Source organism: Alosa sapidissima, chromosome 1 (assembly GCF_018492685.1).
Source record: "Alosa sapidissima isolate fAloSap1 chromosome 1, fAloSap1.pri, whole genome shotgun sequence".
NCBI classification, from domain to species: domain Eukaryota; kingdom Metazoa; phylum Chordata; class Actinopteri; order Clupeiformes; family Clupeidae; genus Alosa; species Alosa sapidissima.
The window spans coordinates 36,977,323-37,002,388 of NC_055957.1; the positions used below are offsets into that span (position 1 = coordinate 36,977,323).

At 41.0% G+C, this 25,066-nt stretch overlaps 1 long non-coding RNA gene across 1 annotated transcript; it reads right to left on the reverse strand.

Moving 5' to 3' along the window:
• Window positions 1-18,070: 18,070 nt before the first annotated feature.
• On the reverse strand, window positions 18,071-24,743 carry LOC121715861. The gene is made up of 4 exons (XR_006033697.1): window positions 24,713-24,743; window positions 24,605-24,621; window positions 21,783-21,821; window positions 18,071-19,706 (listed from the first exon to the last, which is right to left on the reverse strand). It is a non-coding gene; the product is annotated as an uncharacterized LOC121715861 (long non-coding RNA).
• Window positions 24,744-25,066: the final 323 nt, after the last annotated feature.

The window sequence follows — 25,066 nt, forward strand, 5'->3', positions numbered from 1 at the left end:
CAGTGATACATGAAAAGTACATTTTTTGTTTCTTGGAAAAATCCATTTTAAATATGCAAATGAGCTCAACACTCTAGGCCTAATTGACTTATGACAAGTAAAAAAACACAAGTAGAAAAAAAGTTACAAAGATGGAAAATACATAGCAGCTTTGTCCCATAGAAGACCTACGTTACAACTTTTGAATAAAGTTTCTATGTGAAACGGTTCAAGCTGAATAGCAAAAAATAAAAGTGATTAGCGAAAGAAGAAGAAACCTAGGAAAAACAGAACAGTGCATTTTCATGCACTGTAAAAACAGGGGCCAATTAACTAACACATTCATGTCCATTCAATAAGTTAAACTATGCATAAACACGATAAATTTGAAGTGTCTTGCCACACTTACCTGGGTCACATCTAGTTTTTAAAATCAAGTACTTCTGTACTTCAACTTAAGTAAAAATCTGACTTAGCAACTTATTTGACAAAGTGTATCTATACTTTAGGAATTTTACAATGCTACCTTATCAGATCTAATATTGGACCTTTATTTTGATAGACTTTATTTCTATGTCAGTCATTGCCATGGACATAGACAGTGTTTATGTGACAGGTCATGTTAGACATAATTTTAGTGGTAAACGCAAGTAGGCCTAACAACCGTGAAGTAGGATGACATCATACTTATTTGTAGTCAGAATTTGAGTCTGATACTGCTCCATTGGGATGTGATTATGGGGCGTGTTTCAACCGGGGTGAATCCTGAAGGAAAAACACCCAAACCTTCTTACCAGTTAACATGATCGAGGTAATCAGATTAATTATGACCGCGGCGGTCATATAGTGATTGTCAAAGTTTTTTTTTTTTTTTTTTCGTCATCTACTTCCTGAATTTTTGGTCAACAATACCCGGGACACCGAAACACCGGGGCACATGAAATTTGGTGGGTATGTAGCCCCACTAGACTTTTACGGAAAAATTTTGTTTGGTCCCCTGGGGCCACTTCCCACCGCGCTGGCCCCCCCCCCGAAACCCAAAAAATGCAGTTTTTCCTAAATAACTACCTGAACCGTGGCACAGAGGATGAAGAAATTTTTATGGTATGTTGGTCTAAAGGGCCCACATCAACCTAGCCCATAATCACTCATTTGTGATTTGCACCCCCCCAGTAAAAAATGAAAATGCAATATCATTCTGCTTTAATCGCCCCTCTCTTCAGTTAAGATGTTCAGAACTGCACCAAATTTTATGTGTATGATTAACCTGACATTCTCTGGGGGTATGCCAAGTTTCGTAGAATTTCATCCATGGGGGGGTCTAAAAAAATTAAGTTATGTGTACATTTAGTGACTGTACACTCATTGGCCTGTAGATGGTGGTGCACACATATACACACACACACACAGGCATGCACATACTATCGGTATCGGCAATTAGAACGGCCGATACATAATTACAAATTCAGTAGGATTAAAGGAAAACCAAATATTCATCATAAATATTTGGCTGCATTTCCAGTCGTTTGTCCACCAGATGACGCATGTGCGTGGATATCTCAATAGCAAAATTAAACAATATTTCTATCGGGCGCCTACCATGGACTAGGCTGGGTGAACTCAGCCTGATCTGCCGGCGATTTCTTTTTCGATTTCTTAAAAGATTGAGCTTGGTCTGGCGAAAGCCAGACTAACCATGGACCTCATAGTTGCAAAATGCAAGGGTGAATCAGCCTTTTATTTGCACGAGCAATAATGGACAGTTGCTCTTCAACTTGGCCCGTTAAAATGTGTATGAACAGTCTAGCAACGCATTTCATGAAGGCCCTTTTGGACATGTCAGTTATTTGCACCACTGGGTAAAACTGCATTTTGTTTTAGACTACTGGTATTTAATTTGTGCATTGACAATAAAGCTGAATATCATATGAACTAGATGACTAAACTTATGCATATGTAGAAGAAGAAACATTCACAAAAATCCATGACATGACCTCTCTTCTTGATAGTTGTTGAAAACTGCATGGAACTGACAGGGATTGTTTTGTTTAATAATAAATAAATACATTATGCTGCTACCTTCTGCTTTTCCCAAATACAATGTAGCCTACAGGTGTACCTTTCATCAGTCCAGTTGCAATGGATGGACTGTGATTAACTGCCCTACTTGTGATTGTTTAGAGATTTTAAAGGTTTTATAACAATGCTACAATTTTTTTGGCAAGTGCTACAAATCTATTCACCTTTGCAGCGCCATAGGCTACTTTGTGTGCGGCCTGCAAACACACATTCCAAACAAGCATACACAAAAGTTTCAAGAGTGGGGGATGGAGTAGAAGATGGAGACAAATTCATTAATATGATTTATTTTCACGGAATGGATGTTCAGGACTGAGCGGCGGTCATATTTTGTACCGCTGTGCGGTACATCTAGTTATTTTTAGCTTGCATCTAGATATCTTAAATGAAAGCCTTACGCACACAGTTTCAAGTCAACATGTCATTCTAACTTGGGCACATAGCAAAATACAGATGCATGTTTTGAGATTGAGTGTGCCCAAGGTTTCACTTGTAAAAGCTCTGTCGAGAAGGCCCTGGCTAAACTCCAGGCCTTCTAAAGTAGCTTATACTTGGCTCTGTCTGCACATCAGAAATCTTAACTTGGTTAGATCCATCCATGTAAAGTACAGTATAAGTATATAGTATATATACTTTTTTGATCCCGTGAGGGAAATTTGGTCTCTGCATTTAACCCAATCGGTGAATTAGTGAAACACAAACAGCACACAGTGAACACACAGTGAGGTGAAGCACACACTAATCCCGGCGCAGTGAGCTGCCTGCTACAACGGCGGCGCTCGGGGAGCAGTGAGGGGTTAGGTGCCCTGCTCAAGGGCACTTCAGCCACGACCCACTGGTCGGGGCTCGAACCGGCAACCCTCTGGTTACAGGTCCAGAGAACCAGTGGGCCACGGCTGCCCAGGCTGTGATATTGACTTGATTACATGCCAACACACACCAATGTGCACCTGTTCACAGGGTTTGACGTTGGATAGTTGTTGTGCCAGTTGGCACTATCTGGCAACTTATTTTTTTGTAATCTGATCTTTTATATGAGATTAATTTTACAGAATTGCCTTGACACTTAAGCCCCATCCACCATTTTGACCCTGGATACACTAGTGTGTGGGCCTAATAATAATCCATCAGCAACACTCAGGAAAGTAAAGGTCCTATACTTTAATTTAATCCCAGTAATAAAAATAGTGTTCTGCTTTTTCCTATCTTACCCTTGGGGAAGGGATGTGACAAGGATAGAGGCCTGCTGTTGGGCTGAAACCTCTTGTCATACCAGCACCGTGATAATTATCGCTGTCACATTTTATCAACATTCTTGACCATTTGTGCAAGGAAATGAACAAGCAAGAATGAACCTATATGAAGGCATGAAGAATGAACCTATATGAAGGCATGAAGGCATCTTATGAGCTACTTAAATTAAAGGCCTATATGAAGGCATGAAGAATGAACCTATATGAGGGCATGAAGAATGAACCTATATGAAGGCATATGAAGGCATGAAGAATGAACCTATATGAAGGCATGAAGGCATCTTATGAGCTACTTAAATTAAACCTTAAGTATCTCCATGTTAGGAACTGATCTCCAGGCAGTTTTACCTTTAGATAGACATCACCTCGTTTAATACACAAAGGCTGTGTTTTCTGATATTCAAACAGTGTTTGAAACCCTAAAATAGGGTTTTCACTGAATAAGCATCGACAGGTAGTGTCTCCAAGTTGTGGGTAATTAAGAGTTGGATGACATGGTTTGCGTCACTTGAAGTACAAATAGTGCAATATTTGCAGAACAGGTGATTTGTTTGTTTTGTTCGCCGATGACCCCACCAGGAAACACTTACATCATAATGGTTGGGCGTCTCAAACATAAAAGTTGGGTGTTAATTATTTCTGCACATTGCAAACCTCTTGGAATGGAACTGATTATGGAAAAATAGAGTGATAACAAAAACATGAAAGAGTTGTGTGTACTTGTCTGGTCCCTTAACTATTGATGGAGCTCTTAAGTGTTCTGTATTGTGTAACTGTGTGCCAATGTTGTAGTGTAGCTTGTGTAAACAGGCCTTTGAGGAAGGCTCAGAAACAAAGGGCCTCTGTGTTAGAGCTGTGCAGGCACATGGTATTATGCAACATTCTGCAGACGATGATAGACGCTGTCGTCTCTATGATCTAGGGAGCTGCGGTGACATGAGGCTGTCATCTGAGCTTTAAGAGAGTCTTGAAGACGGCGTTGGGGTAGATGTGGCTGGGCTGTTTGTGGCATGCATGTTTGCCTGTGATGGTGGATGCAGCTGGGGTTGGATGACTGAGCAGTTCCTGTGTTTCTGTGGGGAGGGTGTGTGCAACATGTATGTCTGTGTGTCTGCCGGGGGTGATAAGAGGGTGTTTTTGTGTGCCTACCAGGAAAAGTCATTACCACCGATGTGTTTGTGGTTGTAAAGTTGGGCTCGTGTTCAGGCAGCCAAATTTTATCAAAGCCAATTAAGATTTTGCAAATGTGTGTGTGGGAGATTATTATGGGAAAAAATCACTCAACCTAGAGTGGGTCTACGTCATGGTTGCCATGGTACCATCAGATCTTGTGGCAGTAGCCATGGTAACAGAAGGTGTGTCTAAGTGTTTGCAAAGCACTCTGGGAGACAAGGGCAGACATTCAGGTAGAAGGAGATGGAGGGTCAGCCGACACTCACTACTCCCTCTGCAGACTGGTCAACCTCATTGCTTTTTTAAAATCTCTAGACAGCCTGAGAATGGATGTACAGTTTTATAAACATATTGTCTTTTGTCACATGATTCAAGAATGAACATTTAGTGAGGGCCAAAATAGTAAAGGCAAAGGCTATTTTCACCCATGGTACAAATATCAGTGTATGCTTTTTGTACCAGTGTATAATTAGAAGTGCATGCTATTCGTACCCTGGTGTATATAGCAATGTGTGCTATTTATACCCTGGTGTAAGTACTGATGGGTAAAGACTATTTTTTTCCTGGTACAAATAATTTATGTTATTTGCACCAGTGTATAATTAGAAGTGGATGCTATTCGTACCCTGATGCATGTAGTAATGTGCGAATTTGTTTTCTTTACTGTATCTTTTTCAAATTGTGCGCCTTCTCTGCAGAACGTTGGCACCTGCACACTTATATTTAGGGTAGCTACTTTTCTCAACCGCTCTAGCCAAAACACTTCTCACGGGGATCAAACCCCAGACTCCCGTGTGCCACTATTGTGCTAACTTATCTATCTGCTTCCATAAGCTTCTGAGAGTTTGCAAGGAGATTTAGAGTTTGTAGATCTAACCGTCATAAACGTAAGATTGCTGTTAACTATCAAACAGACGTTTGTATGTATTCACTGAACAAAGATTCTGAAAATAAAAGACAACTTTTTTGTCCACCAGAATATTCATCAGAAAAGATGTTACTGCCAAAACCTTTGTGAATTCTTCACTTTCTGCTGACGAAAAAACAAATGTGCGAATAGCCCAGCTGTGTGGTGAAGGCTAATTGTATCAGGGGTGCAAATAGTCACTCCGAATATTAAAATGATCTTGTGTGAGGTGATTTTACTCAGTGAATAATGAAAGCACTGGCTTTTTTTCAACACCATTTCCATGCTCCACATGTTTGCTGAATAACGTAGTAAGGGTGATGGAGGAGGACTTACAGTATAGTAACTCTCTGATCTTGTATTTGACTAAGAATCATTAATAACTCTATACCAACACTGTGTGCTCTACAAGAGCCCCAGCAGTAGGGAAATCTATCCTTGGTGATTTCAAATTGGCCAGCATGACAGAAACTGAGTAGTTTGGTGTAGGAAATGAGCTGATCTTTTTTTTTAAAGTATATTTTTTGGTCTTTTTGCCTTTATTCGGATAGGACAGTGAAGATAGACAGGAAGGAATGGGAGAGAGAGATGGGGTGGGATTGGAACATGACCACAGGCCGGACTCGAACCTGGGTCCCCGTGGGCACTTGGACCCGTACATGGTATGGGCGCTGTAGCCTGTTGCGCCACAGCGCCCCCGGAAATGAACTGATCTTAGAGGCTGTCGTGGTATGGTTTTGTATTGCTTGCTGATGCTGCTTGTATGTTTTTGGGCCAACTTGCTCTCTGTTTTTATAAATCACATTCAGTAATAATTCAGAAGCTGGTGGCATTCTCTGGCTTACTGTGAAATCAGTTCTAGCTTTCAGTGCTCGTCTTTATGCCAGTCTGTTTTTGTTCCTGTTGTGTCATTGCTTGGCCTTTCTGACTGTAGGCTATCACCTGGTTGGCTAAGTATAGAAATAGCATGTTGTTTATCAAGCCCCAGCCTCACCCAGTATTGCGTAGAAAAGTAGAGTGGGGAGCATGCTATTGCTTGAGCTTCTGTATAATGAGCTTCTGTGTGTGTGTGTGAAATACAGATCTTGTGACGTTGCTGTCAGAAGTGTTTGTGTCAAATACAGACCTTGTGACGTTGCTGTCAGAATCAACATGCTAGTTATCAGGCTATGTGCTGATAACTGCTTGCCCTGACGTTATGAAGTACACAGAAACACACATCCTTACTTTTAAATGATAGATAGATAGATAGAAATGATAGATCAAGGTGATTCACGCAGCTGGGTGAAATGTAAGTACAACTGCAGCCGCTTGGGGGCAGCATAGTCCGCTGTGGTGTTCCGCGGTTAAACCGGACGGAGCGTTCGACAGCAAGGGCTGTGATTGGCCGAGTTTTCAGTGTGTTTCTCTGTGTTTTTAGCAGCCCCTGCAACATGCTAGTCCACTATAGCCTATAAGCTTTGTACATAATGTTAAACATAGTTTTGGATTCAGTGGCAAGATTTCTTGATTGTACAGTGCCTGTCTCTCAGTAATGTTTTAAAATGAGAGCTTCGTCAGCTGGCAGTAGGCTACTTTGTCGGCAGTCATGAGTTCGCTTGCTAACAGAACATAAATATGCTGCCCAGAAACCTCGTGAATAGTTCTGATTTTTTTACTACACTAACAAGGTTGAACTAGAAAAGCATTTCCTGAAGGAAATACAGTGCATGAAAATGCAAAAATATGATGTAAAATATCATACAGAGTAAAAACAAACTATATTGGTTGTGAAGGAAATAATTGTATATGACCGTTTCTTGCCCCAGACTTGGTGGAGGCTTAGCCACATTTACATTTAGGGCTAGTCCACACATACGAAACCGATCTTTTTTTCCTCCGTCTTCCCTGAAACCGCATCAAGAATATTTGCGTCCAAACGGATCCATCTCAACACGTTACTTCATACCCCAGGCCTATAGGTGGCACTGTTTCTTTACAGAAATTGACCAAAGTTTGTGCTTTACAAACAGACAAAATAGGCTATGACGAAATGGCTAGTGTAAGGAAACCAGAATTGTTTGTGTGGACTGATGGTGAACTGTCAACTGTAGTCAACTGTAAAACTAATAAACTTTATTTTACGGTTTGTGAAGGGTGCAGTCCCGTCCTTTATTTGGCTAACGCAGGTAGGCCTACTAATCACCTTTACTTTCTTTGGTTGTAGGATAGTCTGTGATTCACATTAGTTTTGGCTATCACCGCAATTAGGCTACTAAATGCAAGGCTTACCCAAGTTCTAGGCTATTCTGTCGCCACATTTATAATATTGCTATAAAACCTTCGTTAGTAACAGTCAATACGTTTGCCTGCATCAAATCGCGCATTTGCATTCAGTGTGCTACCATCGGCTTAACGTGAGTTCTAAGCGTCTTTGTATGCTTATATCTGATTTCACTCGACTGAATGCATGTATATATGTTGTAAGACATGTAAAATAAATGAATGACACTGGCACTACGCACAAATTAATGTAGCCTAAACACCACACTTTCCTAATAACTTAAGTTCTCTCGCGTCACTGACAGTAGCTAGAATGCATTAAAAAACACTGGGAAAAAACAGTGTTCAGTCCACCAAGTCATAAGCTATCGGCGCTGCGCAGCACCAGTTGTGATATTTATCTTACGGAGTGTAATCGTAGGTAATGTCATGTATGAAAACTAGTATTGTTAGGCAATACTATAAGTGCAAGTCCAGGGCAGCTGAGGTGTGGCGATGACATCATCGATACGCAAGCAGGATGTGCGGTTTCGCTGTCTAAACGAATTCAAACGGGCTACGGTTTCAGATTTCTCCACTCTGGGACCAGGTTTCAGAAAAGTGCGGTTTCGGGCAGTGCGTTTACAGGATTCGTTTGGACGCTCGGCCAAGACGAAGCAAAACCTCTGCGTTTAACCTAAAAAGCGACTCCGTGTGGACGGGCCCTTAGAGGGTATTCTCTTTCTCAATGCAGATGTAGGTGTGAAATGCTCCCCACTGGCTCCTACCATCTGTCAATCTCATCTGTTCTGTCTTTGGGTTAAACAAAGACCTTATAGTTAGTTAACTTTAGCTGAATTATATGTTTGTGTTATTAACTGTAAATGTATTCATGTTTGGTATCATTGTAATAGTCTCAGTACAAGGATTGTAATGATTTGATTGTGAGAATGTTTGGAACATTCTATAAGTGATATTTCTGATGTATAAGATATCTCTCCTCATGTTCTTCAGATAGGTGTGAAATGTTAATGTTTGTAGAACAGAATTAGTCCAGGCCTAACTATGGTAACCATGTTACTTAGCTAACCTAGCTAATCATTTTTAGCAGTTATGCTAAGTATGCTAACTAACATGCTAACATGCTAACCATGTTACTTAGCTAACTTAGCTAATCATTTTTAGCAGTTTTGTTAAAAATGCTAACAATGTTAGCAATGCTAACATGCTAACTATGTTAACCATGCTAACTAGCTATAGTGGGTAGGTGTCATAGTTGATGACAAGAAACAGTTACAATGGCTGAACAGTTAAAAAGTTAAGTAGTTTAATGGGTTACATTGTTTAACAGTGGATTATTGTAGTGAGGACTTTTATTTTGAAACAGTTTGGGGTAGAGGAAACAGTTGAATAGGATGTGTAGTCTTAATTGACCCAGATTGTATGCTTAAAGGAACACGCCACCCAATGTCAGTAGTAATATATGTTCTTACCTTAACTTTCACGAGTTGAGTCATACCTCTCCCGTGTTGGTACGTGCACTCAAACGCTCTGGTGCGCGGCTGGACTGTGTTAGCATGTTGCTATGCTAGCGGGCTTTGCCGTAACTAGCCGTAGAAGTAATTAAACATCCACGTTTTCCCGACTTAAATACAGTTGCACGAGTAGTTGATAGAAATGTCTACGGCCACCCAACATGAAATGTGGCAATATGCTAACACAGTCCAGCCGGCACCAGAGCGTTTGAGTGCACGTACCGACACGGGAGAGGTATGACTCAACTCGTGAAAGTTAAGGTAAGAACATATATTAGCCTACTACTGACATTGGGTGGCGTGTTCCTTTAACTGGGACCCACTGTAGAGATAGATAGATAGATAGATACTTTATTGATCCCCAAGGGGAAATTCAAGGTCTCAGTAGCATACAGACATCACACACAACATCACTAACAGCAGAAAAAGTAATTAAAAGTATATAATATATATATTTTTTAAAAACCACACACAGCTAAGCAATAAGGACAGTAGAAGATAAAGAATATACTAAAATACAAATTATACTAAATAACACTAAATCTAAATCAAGTCTAAAACAGTAAGGTAAGGTGCTCTTTGAGAGTGAGTCATGGTGGTGCAAATGAGTAAGTCCAACAGTGCAACAGTGCAAGAATAAAGTCTAGAGACCAGCATACAATAAATATGGACATATAAGAGGCAAGGTAATATAGAAAAAGTATATATATATATTCTCTAAGCTGGACTATTGTAATTCACTATTAGCTGGCTTACCCGCTTGTGTAACAAGATCATTACAGCTGATTCAGAATGCTGGAGCACGCCTGGTCTTCAATCAGCCAAAGAGGACACATGTAACTCCTCTCCTAGTTACTCTCCATTGGCTCCCTATAGTAGCCAGAATAAAATTTAAAACTCTCACTTTGGCCTATAGGACACTAACTGGATCTGCTCGTAGTTATTTTAATTCAATAATCAATGATCATACTGGTGAATTGATATGGGAGAAGATGCCTGGTGAGAATTTTAGTTTCTCATCTAATGGAGAAACTTGAGGGAAACGTAAGTACATTTTTAATACCTCATTTTCAACTTGACATTTAGTATGTAATTCATATTGTTTGTATATGAACATTTGCTTTTCCCTTTTCAAACCTTTTCGAATGTATAGTTTTGTGTGGTAGCAATTTGTGAAAATTATTGTTTGGCATCCCTGGCTTTTTTATTTTATTTATTATTATTATTAACAGACCCTCAACTGACACAAAAATTGCCCTTGATCCAGACATTCCCATGTCTCAGGGATTCCTCTGATACTGGCAGGGGGAGAACCTTACTTTTATTTTTTTTAGATTTTGGGTCTGTGTTAAGTTTGAGATGCAAGATCTATACTAATGAATAAGTTAGGTCCTAACCCATGCTCCTTTCCAGAACCTTACTCCACTCTCCCACTTGCTTCCTATCATTCTATACTGTCCTATATGATTAAAGTAGGGCTGTCAATCGATTAAAAAATATAATCTAATTAATTACATACTCTGTGATTAATTAATCTAAATGAATCGCATGAATCCATTTTTGCTATGAACATATCTTAAAAACAAGTTTGGCAGATGAGTGAATCAATGAACAGCCAAACCAACATTATAGACTTTAAAGTTCAACGTGTCTCTCTATTATTATAATTTTCCCTTTGGGTCAGGCATCAGCATAGTGCCTAGTGTCAGATTTGTAGCATGATAAATGCAAATGACTGAAGTTACCACTCACTGTCAATGACATGTGCAGAGTAGGCTACCCTATCACCAAGGTAATGTGTGGAATACCACCAATATCGTTATTTTGGCCATTCAAACATGTAGATTTTTATTTCCATAATTACTAGGTTGTTGCCTTTTCTATCCAGTAGGTGGCAGTCCAGTATAAGAAATAGCAGTTCAAAAAAATAAACTAAATAGTAGGAACAAAGAAATTAAAGCAGCATAGCCTACAAGTGCAAACGGAAATGTAATGTGTGAAGTTATTGGAATGGAAATAAATGTAACCACCTTCTACATACTAGACATTTTGTTTCATAGTGCAATAAATGTAGTCAATTTATTAATGGAGTTTTTCAGTTAGCTAGTCGGTCATAGGGTAGGCTCAGCAAAATGTCAGCAACTTTGACAAGGCTGGCGGCTAGCATTATTATCATCAAGAGGTGTGGTAACTCGTAGGCCTAACTCTAGATTGTTTTGCATTGAGGTGCTCATTTAGACTTGACGAACTCCTATGGTAGGCAACGGAAATTCCTTACTGCAGAAATAGTGGATTGATGCTCCTGTCAACAGTATTGGCAGCATTACATTTTTAACGCGTTATTATTTCTGTAATTAATTAATCGAAAGTAACAAGTTATTTTGACAGCCCTAGTAAAAAACACAAAAAGTAACTTTAAAAAAATGTGCTTGGCTCTTTTTTTTTTTTCAATTTAATATAATTTAATTTTCATAATTCTTTGATCTGGACATTGCAGCCTCACCCATACCCCAGGAGATGATTGAATGGCTGAGGCATAACAAGCCTTACATCCCCAACCACCCACTGCGGTCTTCTGGTGAGCGTCTATTGTGTCGACCAGTCATGAAAACTGGGTCCAATTCCAGACTCCTCTTTTCTTTAGTGGTTCCATGTTGGTGGAATGAATTGCCCAGTGCTCTCCGTTCCTGTGGTAGTTTTGGGTCGTTTAAGAGGGGTCTAAAGACATTCCTATTCAACATGTACTTAGTTGTTTAAGCGCTTATGTGTTATGGTTTGTGTTATGTTGTTTTATTTTAATTGAGCTGTTAATTAATTTGACATTATTGTTTATTATTGATATTCTCCTTAATGTAGTCTTAGCATGTCATTGTTTTTATATTATTGATTGAATGGACATTATTGTTTTATTATTGCTAAGGCAGCCTGGAGACCATGGAGCAAATTTTCGCCTGAGATAGGGGACCAATCACAGAACAAGGGGGAAAGCAAGACGATGATGAGCTATGCACAGACGCATTTGATAGACATCCGTGGCACCCAATAAATGGATCTGGGCATTTTTTTAAAATACGAGAAAATTGACGTTTGGTTCCCAGACCACGTCTCATTGAGAAGTGGTGGCGCTAGCCAGGCTAGCCTTTCCCCTTTTTTCCATTGCTTTTTATTAGGCTATTGATTGAATTGATATTATTGTGTATTATAACTATTCTCCTTATTATATTTGACCTACATTCTAATCTGTTCCCTGTTCAATTTTAAATATTATTATGTTGCTTTGTATTTATGTGTCGCTTTGGACAAAGGCGTCTGCTAAATCCATAACCATAACCATAACCATATATATATAAGTAAAGGTATAAGTGTGGCCACAATCCGGCTGTGGGATGGAGGGAGGGGTTATGCATATGTGCTAATATAGCACACAAACAGTGAGGCAGTAAAAAGTGGCTAGTGGACAGACAGTACACAAACATGGAGAGGCAGACAGACTATGCGGAGAAGTCTATCTCTCCTCTTCCCTTAAGTGAAGCATTGAACAGTTCAATGGCCCTGGGGCACTTCAGCCGCGGCCTACTGGTCAGGGCTCGAACCGGCAACCCTCCGGTTACAAGACCAGAGTGCTAACCAGTGGGCCACGGCTGCCCACAATTGTCCAATTGACACAATTGACACTCATTGTCCAAAATGTTGATCAGTTTGTTCAGGGTCCTTTTGTCAGATATTGAAGTGATGCACTCCAGTTCAGCTCCCACCACAGAGCCAGCTTTCCTTACCAGCCTGTCAATTCGCCTCGCATCCTTCTTCTTTGTGCTTCCTCCCCAGCATACCACTGCATAGAAGAGGACGCTGGCAACAACAGACTGGTAGAACTGATAGAAATGGCCATATGTGTGTGGTTTTGTGTGAGATGAGCAGCTTAGTTCAGAACCAGGGATGGATTACTGCACAGGCCTACCGGGACCAGGCCCAGGGGCCCAAGGGGTCAGGGGGCCCTGAAGCCCAAGCCTTTAATCATTGCCTTAATATCAACAAATCAGGATGTAGGCTATGAATCTGATTGAATTTAGTATTGGCCATCGCCAAAATGCACCAGAATACAGGAAATCACATCACCCTGCTCATATCTGATATCATAGAATGTTGAGACTATGTTGAAGGTGTGCAAAGTGCAAGGGCAGAACTCTTTGTTCTTTCGATGTTGCTTACATTCAGTCGTGTCATTTATCCAGACTGTAATACTATCTGGATGAAAAATCTGATACATCATAAAGAACACATCAAAGTGTTCTGCATGGTGGGAGTGGGTCAGAAGGGACTTGTATGTATTCTGAGATGGTCATGTTTTGACAAAGTTGACAATATGACAACTTTGATCTCTTCCCCACTGTCATATTTCCGCAATGTGATATCATTTTGCTACAGTATCCTTTACACATCCACAAAGTGGATAAACAGGGTGATTCAGTTGAACAGTTATGCATGAGAGTTAAACATGAAACAAATATGAAGTAACCTTGAGGGCCTTGGACAAACTGGCCCAGTTCAGGTCAGCCCCTGAGGGCCTTGGACAAGCAGAGCGAGAAGACCAAAAAATCAAGTACTCTAGGTGATGTCTAAGGAATGCATGTGTTAATGGAATGGACATTATTGTTTTATTATTGCTAAGGCAGCCTGGAGACCATGGAGCAAATTTTCGCCTGAGATAGGGGACCAATCACAGAACAAGGGGGAAAGCAAGACGATGATGAGCTATGCACAGACGCATTTGATAGACATCCGTGGCACCCAATAAATGGATCTGGGCATTTTTTTAAAATACGAGAAAATTGACGTTTGGTTCCCAGACCACGTCTCATTGAGAAGTGGTGGCGCTAGCCAGGCTAGCCTTTCCCCTTTTTTCCATTGCTTTTTATTAGGCTATTGATTGAATTGATATTATTGTGTATTATAACTATTCTCCTTATTATATTTGACCTACATTCTAATCTGTTCCCTGTTCAATTTTAAATATTATTATGTTGCTTTGTATTTATGTGTCGCTTTGGACAAAGGCGTCTGCTAAATCCATAACCATAACCATAACCATATATATATAAGTAAAGGTATAAGTGTGGCCACAATCCGGCTGTGGGATGGAGGGAGGGGTTATGCATATGTGCTAATATAGCACACAAACAGTGAGGCAGTAAAAAGTGGCTAGTGGACAGACAGTACACAAACATGGAGAGGCAGACAGACTATGCGGAGAAGTCTATCTCTCCTCTTCCCTTAAGTGAAGCATTGAACAGTTCAATGGCCCTGGGGCACTTCAGCCGCGGCCTACTGGTCAGGGCTCGAACCGGCAACCCTCCGGTTACAAGACCAGAGTGCTAACCAGTGGGCCACTTTGCCTACCATTTGAGTGCAGTAAATTCAGACAGAAATCCTACTCACACTATTTTGTGCATATGAACAAAACACTTTCTTGTCAGGTTGTGGGTTGCACATGTTTCTCTGCTCTCTTTCTGTACCCTGCAGGTTGACCATGTGGCTGTTGTGCTCTCTGGAGTGATGTCAGCTGTTCCACCATGACCCCATTCCCATAGGAGCCACTGCTGATCGGGGGTCACTATCGTGTTTCTGCAGCTCAGTGGCCGTCCTCTCCCAGGTCAGGCTCATCTCACCAGACCTGAAGGGGAAACGTTCTCTCCCCATGATGTGGCAAACCCAGTCCTAGGTGTAGAGAAGTTCCTTTTTGTCACACTCCTGCTGATGACTGTGTGTGGAAGCATGAAGGAAACGTGACGCAGCTGGCCGCTGACACATTGAGGTGATTCAGGATCGTGCCAGCACATGTGCATGTGCGGACATGTGTTTATACGTCAGAGATGTTTCCACAGAAGATGATTCTGAATGCATGCCACACACAGAGGCCTTCTGGGTGTCACTCCTAACCAAACATCCAAAAGCCCACATTTCTTGCAACTTTAGTTGGGATTAGTGATGAGGTATTAAAGGATATTCAACGTATCTAAAGATTATGTGTTTGTTTTCACCAGTTTCACTTTCACTTTTCAAGCCACATATTGTATATACTCTTGAAATGCGTAAGCAAGGGAGGAAAAGGCCCAGGTCCAGTTGCTTTTCTTGGAAATGATTACCGTGGAACTGTCCAGGCATGTAGTATAGGGAGTTTTGTTTCTAATTAGCAACCATGATGTAGACTCATCCCTATTTCAGTTATCCATTTCTAAGAAACTTGATGACACTCCTGTCACTGAAGTGTTGCATCTCACACAGTTAAATACCTTGATGCCTTGGCAGAGGCTCTGTATGCGTTGCAGGGCTGATTAAAGCCGTCGTCATGTCTAGTTTATTTTGAAATGGAGAACACGCCCATTAGGTGATAAAACTTCAGAGCATTTCTCTCTTGCAGTTCCTGAAAAACTTGCCTTTCCTGCACAAGGAGTTTGTTAGGAGAAAATGGTGTCATGTAAGCGTCATGCTTCTCCCTTAGGGGTGGTATGTAGGACCGATGTAGAGAAATAAATTACCTATGGTATGTGCCTGTGTTTGGCGGGTTTGTCTAGTGACTAATTGTTACTCTGCATTTTGGGCTGGTTCAGGCATGTGCCAACATGTCCTAACCTGATTGACACAAAAATAAAAACTCAAACAGTGTCAACAAGTGCAGTACATACATTTGTCATGCCACTGTGACCGTGTATGTGTGTTGTGTTCTTTTTTCTGCTTTTATGATGTTCTAAAGGTTGAACTTGACCGGTTACATTTCATTTTCAATTCAACATTTTACATTTATACATTTATGTATACTTGTAATGGCAACGCTCTGGAAGACCCATGTGTGTGTGCATGTGTGTATAGTCTGGCATTTATCCATGCATACATATGTGAGTGTGTGTGAGACAGAGAGAAACAAAGGCAGATTTACAGGGAGACAACTTTTTATTCATGTTTAAAATAAATTATGCTCTAAGTGCTCTATTAATTTTCTAGAATTTTCTTTAGTAACCAATTGAGGTTGGCTTGCCTATTTGGAATGGAGAGTTTCTGGCCTCCTGCTGACTGTGTGATTGCTGTTAGTGGACGGCAAGTTGCCCTGTCTGAAAATAACTCCTGGACTCATATGCCTCGTGTGAGAGCCCATATTTAATTGAGTTAGGCGCTGAAGTTGTTGCTGCAGGACAAACAGGAAGGCTGAGAGTAGCTGTTCAGCATCGGTGTGTAAACACAAGCCACAGAGAGGCAAACAGTTTTTTCCTCCTCAGAAATGATGATGAGATATAGCTGCATATTTGCAACATTTGTGACAGTCGTTCTATTTAGCTTGTCACTGATTTCAGATAACTCAGTAAGCAAGATGGAAATATCTGATTTGATGTCATATCATGGTGTGGTGTACGTCCCCTATAAGGGACTTTGTTACTATGGGGAGGGTTTTGTTTTTCACCTATTCAAATCATGTCTACTGGGTCTCTGAGTAAGCTCTTGTTTTGCCCTTCCCCTGTCCCTTGACTTGAATCCATAGCCATAAGTTGAATTCAGCTGCCACCTGGTGGTTAGTGTTTTTGGGTGATTGGTTCAGGGTCTCTTGCATATTAGTGGTTCCCCAATAACAACAGATTTGTTTTCAAATTTAAGAAATATACACTGATTAAAAGTTAAGAAGTTAAACAAAGTTAAAGTTAAACAATGTATTGAGAGTGGTTTTATCTGACTGTAAAAAGACTCAGTTGGGATCAGTTAATATGACCAAGTGTCATTTAAGTATAAGTACTCTTTTGATCCCATGAGGGAAATTTGGTCTCTGCATTTATCCCAATCCGTGAATTAGTGAAACACACTCAGCACACAGTGAACACACACACTAATCCCGGCGCAGTGAGCTGCCTGCAACAACAGCGGTGCTCGGGGAGCAGTGAGGGGTTAGGTGCCTTGCTCAAGGGCACTTCAACCGTGCCTACTGGTCAGGGTTCGAACCGGCAACCCTCCGGTTACAAGTCCGAAGCGCTAACCAGTAGGTCACAGCTTCCCACACACAAAAAATGTCACACACACACAAAAAAACCCCATAATGTCCCTATTACTCAAGTGGTCGAGCAAATACCTAAAAACACCAAATCCTTGAAAGTACACATTGTATACCTTAAATAGGTGCCTTGCTCAAGGGCACTTCAGTCTTTCCCACTGGTCGGGGAATCGAACCAGCAACCCTTCGGTTCTAAGCCCGAAGCCCTAACCACCAGTAGGCCACGACTGCCCATTTTAAAGTTTGTTGACATTCTTGGCCCTCCAGTCTGACTGATCCAGTCTTGGGACGGTGCTTTGGGGACAGTGCTTTAGCTGGGGGTCTCCAATCTGCTATGCTCATCATTGCTCCCTTCCCTTTCAAGAAATTCCCAGGTTGGCCTATTTTCTCAGTCAGGTCTGGGATTGTAATGATGAGGCTCTGTCTGTTGTCTGGGCCATGTCCAAAACCAGCACAGGTGAATAGCACCAGTTGTGCTCTCCCTCTGTTTATCTTCATATATGTGATATCAATGGTATATTATTCTGTTGAAGACACACCACATTCCTGTATCAAATGAATGGATTATGACCACGTTTAATCAAGTGTGTTGTGTAGCTACTCAGTTAGAACAATTTGCTCAATCGGCTGGAAGTTGTATCTGTGTGAATAGAGAGGCTACAACAAATGAAAATAATTATGCCATTGCATGATATTGTTGTCACATGCAAGTTGTGGGAATGTACAGCTATTGAGTAAGGATTGACTTGCACTATGTATTCATGTACATTACACTGAACAATCTGTCCATTGTCTTGTTACCATGTTCCAGCACTTACTGTACCATTAGCTGCCTGTTATCCTCAAGATAACTGTGTGTGTGTGTGTGTGTGTGTGTGTGTGTGTGTGTGTGTATTCTGAGGGGACTAAATAAATCAGAGTAGACTGCAGTATTTTCAGTACAGAGAGCAGTAGCAAGAATAATGGGGCTGTTGTTACACATCCTTACCAGGTATAGTGCATGCAGTAGGCCTATGTGAACAGACAACAGGAATATGCAGTTTTAGTCTGCGAGTTACTAATTCAATTCAGTGTTAAAAATTTGGTATCAGTAAAAATAATGTCTCAAGGTTGTTTACGTAGCCTGAATCTCGTAGCAAGGACTATGATAATGGTGCTACAGAAAAACTCCCTTTTATGAGGAAGAACCCAGAATCCAACCTTGAGCAGATCCCTTATAAAAGAAGGCCTGTCTGCTTGGCGCCGGCCAGAGATAGAAAAGGAGGGGTGGGAGGTGGCGAAAGGGGTCGGAAAAGAAGCAGAGATGAATTCATTAGCAGATGAATCCATACACACAGCAGGATAAAACATATTAGCATGCATCCACTTCTCAGGGTGATCCTGCCATAGTGAGGATATTTTCCATGTTCCCACTGCCTATCCACTGGGTCCAGATTTTAAAATGTTTTCTTCTGTGATTTTGTATTTTTCTTACCCTTTCTGAGTTACTCTAAACAGTGAATTGTAGCAAAATAAAAGCTCCAATCTAATCTGTTATCACAGTTTGTTCTTTATTAGATATACGGCCTCAGAATTCAGAAAACCCCTCCCAACATTACATATGGTGGAGAATGCGGGCACCTTGAGATCAAGGGGGTAAGGATTGATTTTTTAAAACTTTTGAACTTCTTTTGGATTTTGGAAATTGTGACTGCACTCTACAAGATGGAGCAACTGCTTAAAGTGTTGGTGGAAACAGAGAGGGGAGCTCAAGAAACCAATGCTCAGTTGCTGAAGGAGCAAGTCAGGGCCAACGGGAACTTGTGCAAGCAGCCAAATACAAACCCAAGGTGGGTGATTTCATTCCTAAACTAGGAACATATGATGATGTTGAAGCATACCTACATACACTTGAAGCACGGCCACAGTGGGTAGGGCTGCTATAGCTCCATTTCTATCAGGTGATGCACTTCAAGCCTTCCAGGATGTAGAAGGTAGCATTAACAATGACTACGATAAGTTGAAGAGTGAGATCATGAGCCGGTACGTTTTTTCTCGGATTAGTCAGGCCCAACGCCATCATAACTGGGTTTTCCAAAATGGGGTCTCGCCTCGTGCACAAATGTATGAGTTAATTTGCATTACTAGGAAGTGGTTAGAACCTGACAGGAGTAGCCCTACTAATATCATGGAAGCCATAGTAGTGGATAAATACCTAAGAGCCTTGCCTTACGGAATGAAAAAGGTGGTGAGCCATCAGAAAATCAAAACTGCAACCGAGTTAGTTGACGCAGTGGAACAATGTCAAGCAGCTACTGAAATGTTACGCGACATAAAGAAAGAACCTGCAGTACAGAGGTAGAGATGGGGGTCGCCAACAAGCAGCAAAACCTCTTTATACGCAGTCTAGCCCATGCAGGAAGGGGATGACTCAGCCCAATCCGTGATTAGTAGGAAGGACATCACTGGAAGGGCCACCACATTGCTGTTCGTGCCTGCTACCGTTGTGAGGAACTGGGACACATTTCCTGGAACAGTAAGAACGTAGATGAGCCTGTGCCAATAAGGGAGACCACAAACTTATCTGTCCAGTAAAAGTGAATCAGCAGGATATGAAAGCCCTGCTGGACTCGAGGAGTGCCTGAACCCTGGTCTGTTTATCTGTGCTGGGAGCCCTCTTGTCATGCTGTAGGTGAACCAGTCCCGGTAGTATGCGTATGTGGTGAGAATTAAAAATGACGTGGAAGCAAAACCGAACTGAGATGTGTTAAGAAAGGGAACGCTCCCAAGGTTTATTACAAGCCGGCTCGGAGGAGAACATGAACCAAGTTGCCTCTGTCCAAGTCACCTCCCGACTCTCGTATGTCACTGCCTTTTATCCTTCTAGTAGGCTCTTTGTCTGCTCCAGTCAGGGGGTCAAGAGCGGCATAAAGCCCTTAATTGTCTCACCTACACCATGGGTCTCCAACTCATTGCTCTCTACCCATCACTAGCAGCCCCTTTGAGCTAGCCAGAGGCTGAAGCAGTATGCTACTACATTTAAGATGAATAATAAAACATTTTAGATGAGTTGGGGACGATTTTCGAAACAGGGTGGCTATTGAGGGCTCTGGCTCGTCATTATTGTGGCTACTGGCTATTATTGGCTTGATTTGGTCATAGGCCAACGCTAGAATACGTTTAGAGCACCCGCTATGAGATGGCAAACAATAAAATAAAAAACAAACTAATCATAGACTAAAAATGCACTACACATGGCACTAAAAACCGAATAGTTTATTTATAGCTCGACTACAGATAGGCTTATTTCACGTCATGTTCAGATAGATAGATAGATAGATAGACTTTAATGATCCCTAGGGGAAATTCAAGGTCACAGTAGCATACAGACAACACACACACACATTCAATAACAGCAGAAAAAGTAATTAAAAGTATATAATATAAAAAACACAACACAAGCAATAAGGACTGTAGAAGATAAAGAATATACTAAATATACAAAATACAAATTATCAAAATCAATTCTAAAAAACAGTATCCACATAGTGGGTGAATAATCAATCAGGTGCACTTTCAATGACTGAAGCAGGGACTGAGCCTGTGGTTCCTTTCACAGTGGTTCCTGCCACTTTCACAGCCAATTCAGCAAAGTTCAAATTTAACTATTGAAAAAATGCCCTTCAAGATGGTCTATTGCATTATTGCATTTAAAGAATCAAATGTGGTTAAAAGTAACTAGTAGGCCTACTTCATGCTCATATTTCAAATGTAAAGGAGTCAAAAGTAAAAGTATTTGTCTTTCAAATGTAGTGGAGTAAAAGTCACAAATTTCCAAAAATATTAGGCCTACTCAAATCATACTTAAGTAAACGTACTTAGTTACTGTCCACCTCTGCCAAGTTATTTGGTAGATAAGTAGGCTAATAGTAAAATAAGTATGCTCTTAGCACAAATCCTTTGTCTCATTCTCTCTTCTCTACATGTTTGTGACTAATAGCCTACATCTAGGAAAAATATCAAACCTGCTGTGTCAGCATGGCAAGTCTTTAACCAGCCCAGATGAGCATATCAGATCGCTATCCATTGGTTCCTACTAGGTAAAAGGCCTATGCAATAGCCAACAGATCATCCCCCATGTTCTTAAGTGCCATTATCCAATGTTTGCTATCGGTGAACTATCGACATCTAGTGGCGCTCCACTGCACTACAATGGGTCTCAATCTTTGTCAGCAGTCAGTGGTGACAAAGGCTGCAGAATTCACCTCACTCTCAGCTGAATATCTAAGGCAAAGCTGAATATCCAGCTTTTCTGAAGTAATCTACCCTCTTCCTTTAAACATGAAAAGCTTTTTGATTTCTCCTCTGTTTACATGGTGATAATTCACTTGATTCTAATGGACGCAGTATTAGCTTTTTGTTTTTGTTCAAATATATTTTTGACAGGGCTTGTGTCATATGGCCAAAATGTCACACTGTGATATAGGTCATTTCATATCCTGATAATGATATGAATGAATGATAACACATTTTCTGTATGTAGTGAATAAATAGTTACTAATAATACTAACTCATGGATTTCCAAACCCAGACTCAGTTCTCACCTGTGGCTCCAAGTACTCCATTAAAGATCGGTGGGCAGCCTGTGGAGAGGGTTGAAAGTTTTAAATACTGCATACCTCGCTGTGCACATCACTGAGGACCTCACAAGGACCAATGACATCCAGCACACTCTGAAGAAATCCAGGCATAGCTGAGGAAATCTGTCCATTTTGGAGGCCTTCTATACTATTCAGGGGCGTGTTTCCCAAAACCATAGTTGCTAACTAAGATAACTGCAATGTCCCATTGCCAACCAACTAAGTTGCTAACAGGTTAGCAACTATGTGTAACAGGGTGGTACATAAGAAGGTGCCAAGGGGCCAATCACAGTAGCCCGACTACGCCACCCTGAGGCCTAATGCATCAGGGAATCTTTAAGAGATCGTACCTCTAAACCGAGACAGCTCTCACAGGTTCGAAAATTACACAGATACATGAATTCCAGGAAAACAAAAGATTTATTAAAGTGCCCATATTATGACTATTTTTCAACAAGTTAAAATAGGTCTAGGAGTTCCAGAAAACATATTTCTGAAGTGGTTTGCTGGAAATAGCTTGTAGGAAAAGATTCTTACCTACCTCTATTGCATTCTTTTTCAGTCCCTGTCAAAGTGTGCTGTTTCTGCTGCTCATTACATATTAATGAGCTGCTGCTCCCTTACCCACGCCCCACTCCATTAACTGTTACCAGGGTCATTCGTGCCAAATCAACAAATGCCTCCAGCCTAGCCTGACCATCTTGCCTTTGCTTCATACTTTATGTCAATAATGCTAAATATTACCAACTACTGTGCAAAGGTATCTGACATTATTTTCTGAGATATGTAGGCTTAAAAAAAACAGTTGAACTCGTAGGCTTGGTGTGGAGAGGTGGGGTGTTGATTATGCAACGTCTAAAAACACGCCAATTCAAAATCCCCTAACGTCTACTACACCTTCGTTTTACATAGTATAGCCCGTAGCTAACACTTAGCCTACCATAATCTCTATGTAAAACGGTGAGCTTGCTAGCTAGCTATCTAGATATGAGGGTGGCAACTATGGATGTTCACACCAATACCATGCAAGCAATGCACACAGCAAAGCTACAAGCCAGGGCTCGAAATTAACTTTTTTTCTCAGTGTCCCGCAGCTGTCCCGAATTCTACTTGCCACTGTCCCGGACTTAAACACCAGTGTCCCAAATTCAAGTTCTTGTTTTTAATAAACAGCATAATAATCAGTAACTTGCATCACTTAATTAACTCGTTCTGGTCCACCATGTCAGTTCTGAACAATTTATTAAACACCATTTCATTAATCATCTGCTGTTTCACACAACACTCATTTTCAGAGATTGCGCTTTTGGCTCTTTTTTGAGGTTGCACTAAACATTCATTGTCCATCGTTTTGACGGACAGGGTTGTAAAACATTCCGTCAATAATCTATTTTCACGTGTCTTTAATTTCAATGTCAGTTTGGTATGATGTCATGGCCACAGATCTCAGTGAAAACAATAAGTAGCCTAGCGTGGGAAATTACCACAAAGCTGTCAGATAGGCTAGCCTACTCTCCTGCCACGCTGTCACCCTCAAATGCGTTCCCAATTAAATGAATTAGCAAAACGTAGTTAGAATATGTATCTCGATGTAACAAGCTGTTTTGACATTGTAAACGTTCTCTAAGAAGAGTGTAAAGCAGTTTGCAGTACCCTAAAGTTAACCACAACGTCGTCTATTGCTGGAAAAAATAGCGAGCGGCCTATTTTAATAATTTGATAAACTAATAAATGCTCGGCGGGCCGGATTAAAGTGCATGGCCGCAGTTCTGACACCCCTTAGAACTGCCACAGCGAAATGTCAAATGCTAACTTAAATAACTGTTTTCATTGTTATAGGCTACCTTGCAACACTATCGTTTTGTCAAATCGCAGTTGCAGTAGGCTATTTAGCTCAGCATGATATTGGTGACGTTTGTCTGTCAATGACAGAAAACACGTACCGATTTAGTCAGAGAGGACTGTCATCTCGTTTTTTTTTAGAACACCAGTGTAACCTTAGGCCTACACTATCAGTCAAAAATGTTCACAATGTCATGAAAACAAATGCCATTTACCTGCCTGCTAGTTAGGTAAGTTAACCTCTATATCGGAAAGTGACCCATTAGGCCTACCGCCCTTGCCCTATTTTTGTGTCTATAAGCCTATAAGTCACAATATTCATTTAACCAATACGGCAGATTCCTAAGGAAACGCAAGCACCCAGCCCATTTGGGTATCTTACTATATTTGTACCAAAAATAACATTGTAGCCTACAGTGATTTGAAGAGCAGTAGCCTAAACAGTGTTGTAAGGCTGCGTGTACAAAACCGCTTTACAGATTTCTTTACATATCAGCTGGCTAACGCTGCTTTTGCCAGCTGCCCGTCACGCCAGGTCAAATTTTGTATAGGCCAGATTCTGTATTTTATTCAGACAAGAAAGATACGTTTAGATTCCCATGTGAACAGTTTAGGGAAAAAAGTACCTATTTTGAAATTTGCTTTGCCATTTTTTCTACTGTCCAAGAGTTGTCCCAGACATCATTCTATTGTGTCCCGGAAGCATTTTTATGGTCCCCGGGACGTCGGGACATCGTTAATTTCGAGCCCTGCTACAAGCAATACACCAGAAACACCACACATGTGCTTAAACTAGCCCCCCCTCAGAGCCACCTCCCTACTAAATAAAAACAAAAATTACACAAACAAAAGGACAAGACAAGCAAAACAAAAACCAAACATAACGAATAACCAATGCAAAGCCAAGACAAGACAAGAAAGCAGCACGACCCATGTTACCTCACCAGCATGACTGTGCTGCCTAAAAGAACAGAACGTAGAAGAAGATTAAACAATAAAAACACCACAATATACATAACAGAAAACCACAAATGTACAGGGAAACAGCATACCTGACGATAGCACAGACAGGGGCTACACCAGTGGCGCCTACATTGCTACTGGCTGCTGCCCCTCTTAAGTAGCGCTCCACTGGTGCCAGATTGCCTAATTGCCTATGCCCCACCCCCTTTCATTAGTACTGGAAGGTGCTATTGGAAATAGCAGGCAGAGAAGTTCTACCTGCTACATATGGTTTTGGGAAACGCACCCCAGTACTGGAGAGTATTCTCTGGAGAGTAACAGGTAGCATCATCACCTGGTATGGGAACTGTACAGCCCGTGACTACAGGGCTACAGAGAGTATACGTTCTGCCGAACGTGTACATCAGAGCACCTCTCCCTACTCTGCAGAATATATATACCAA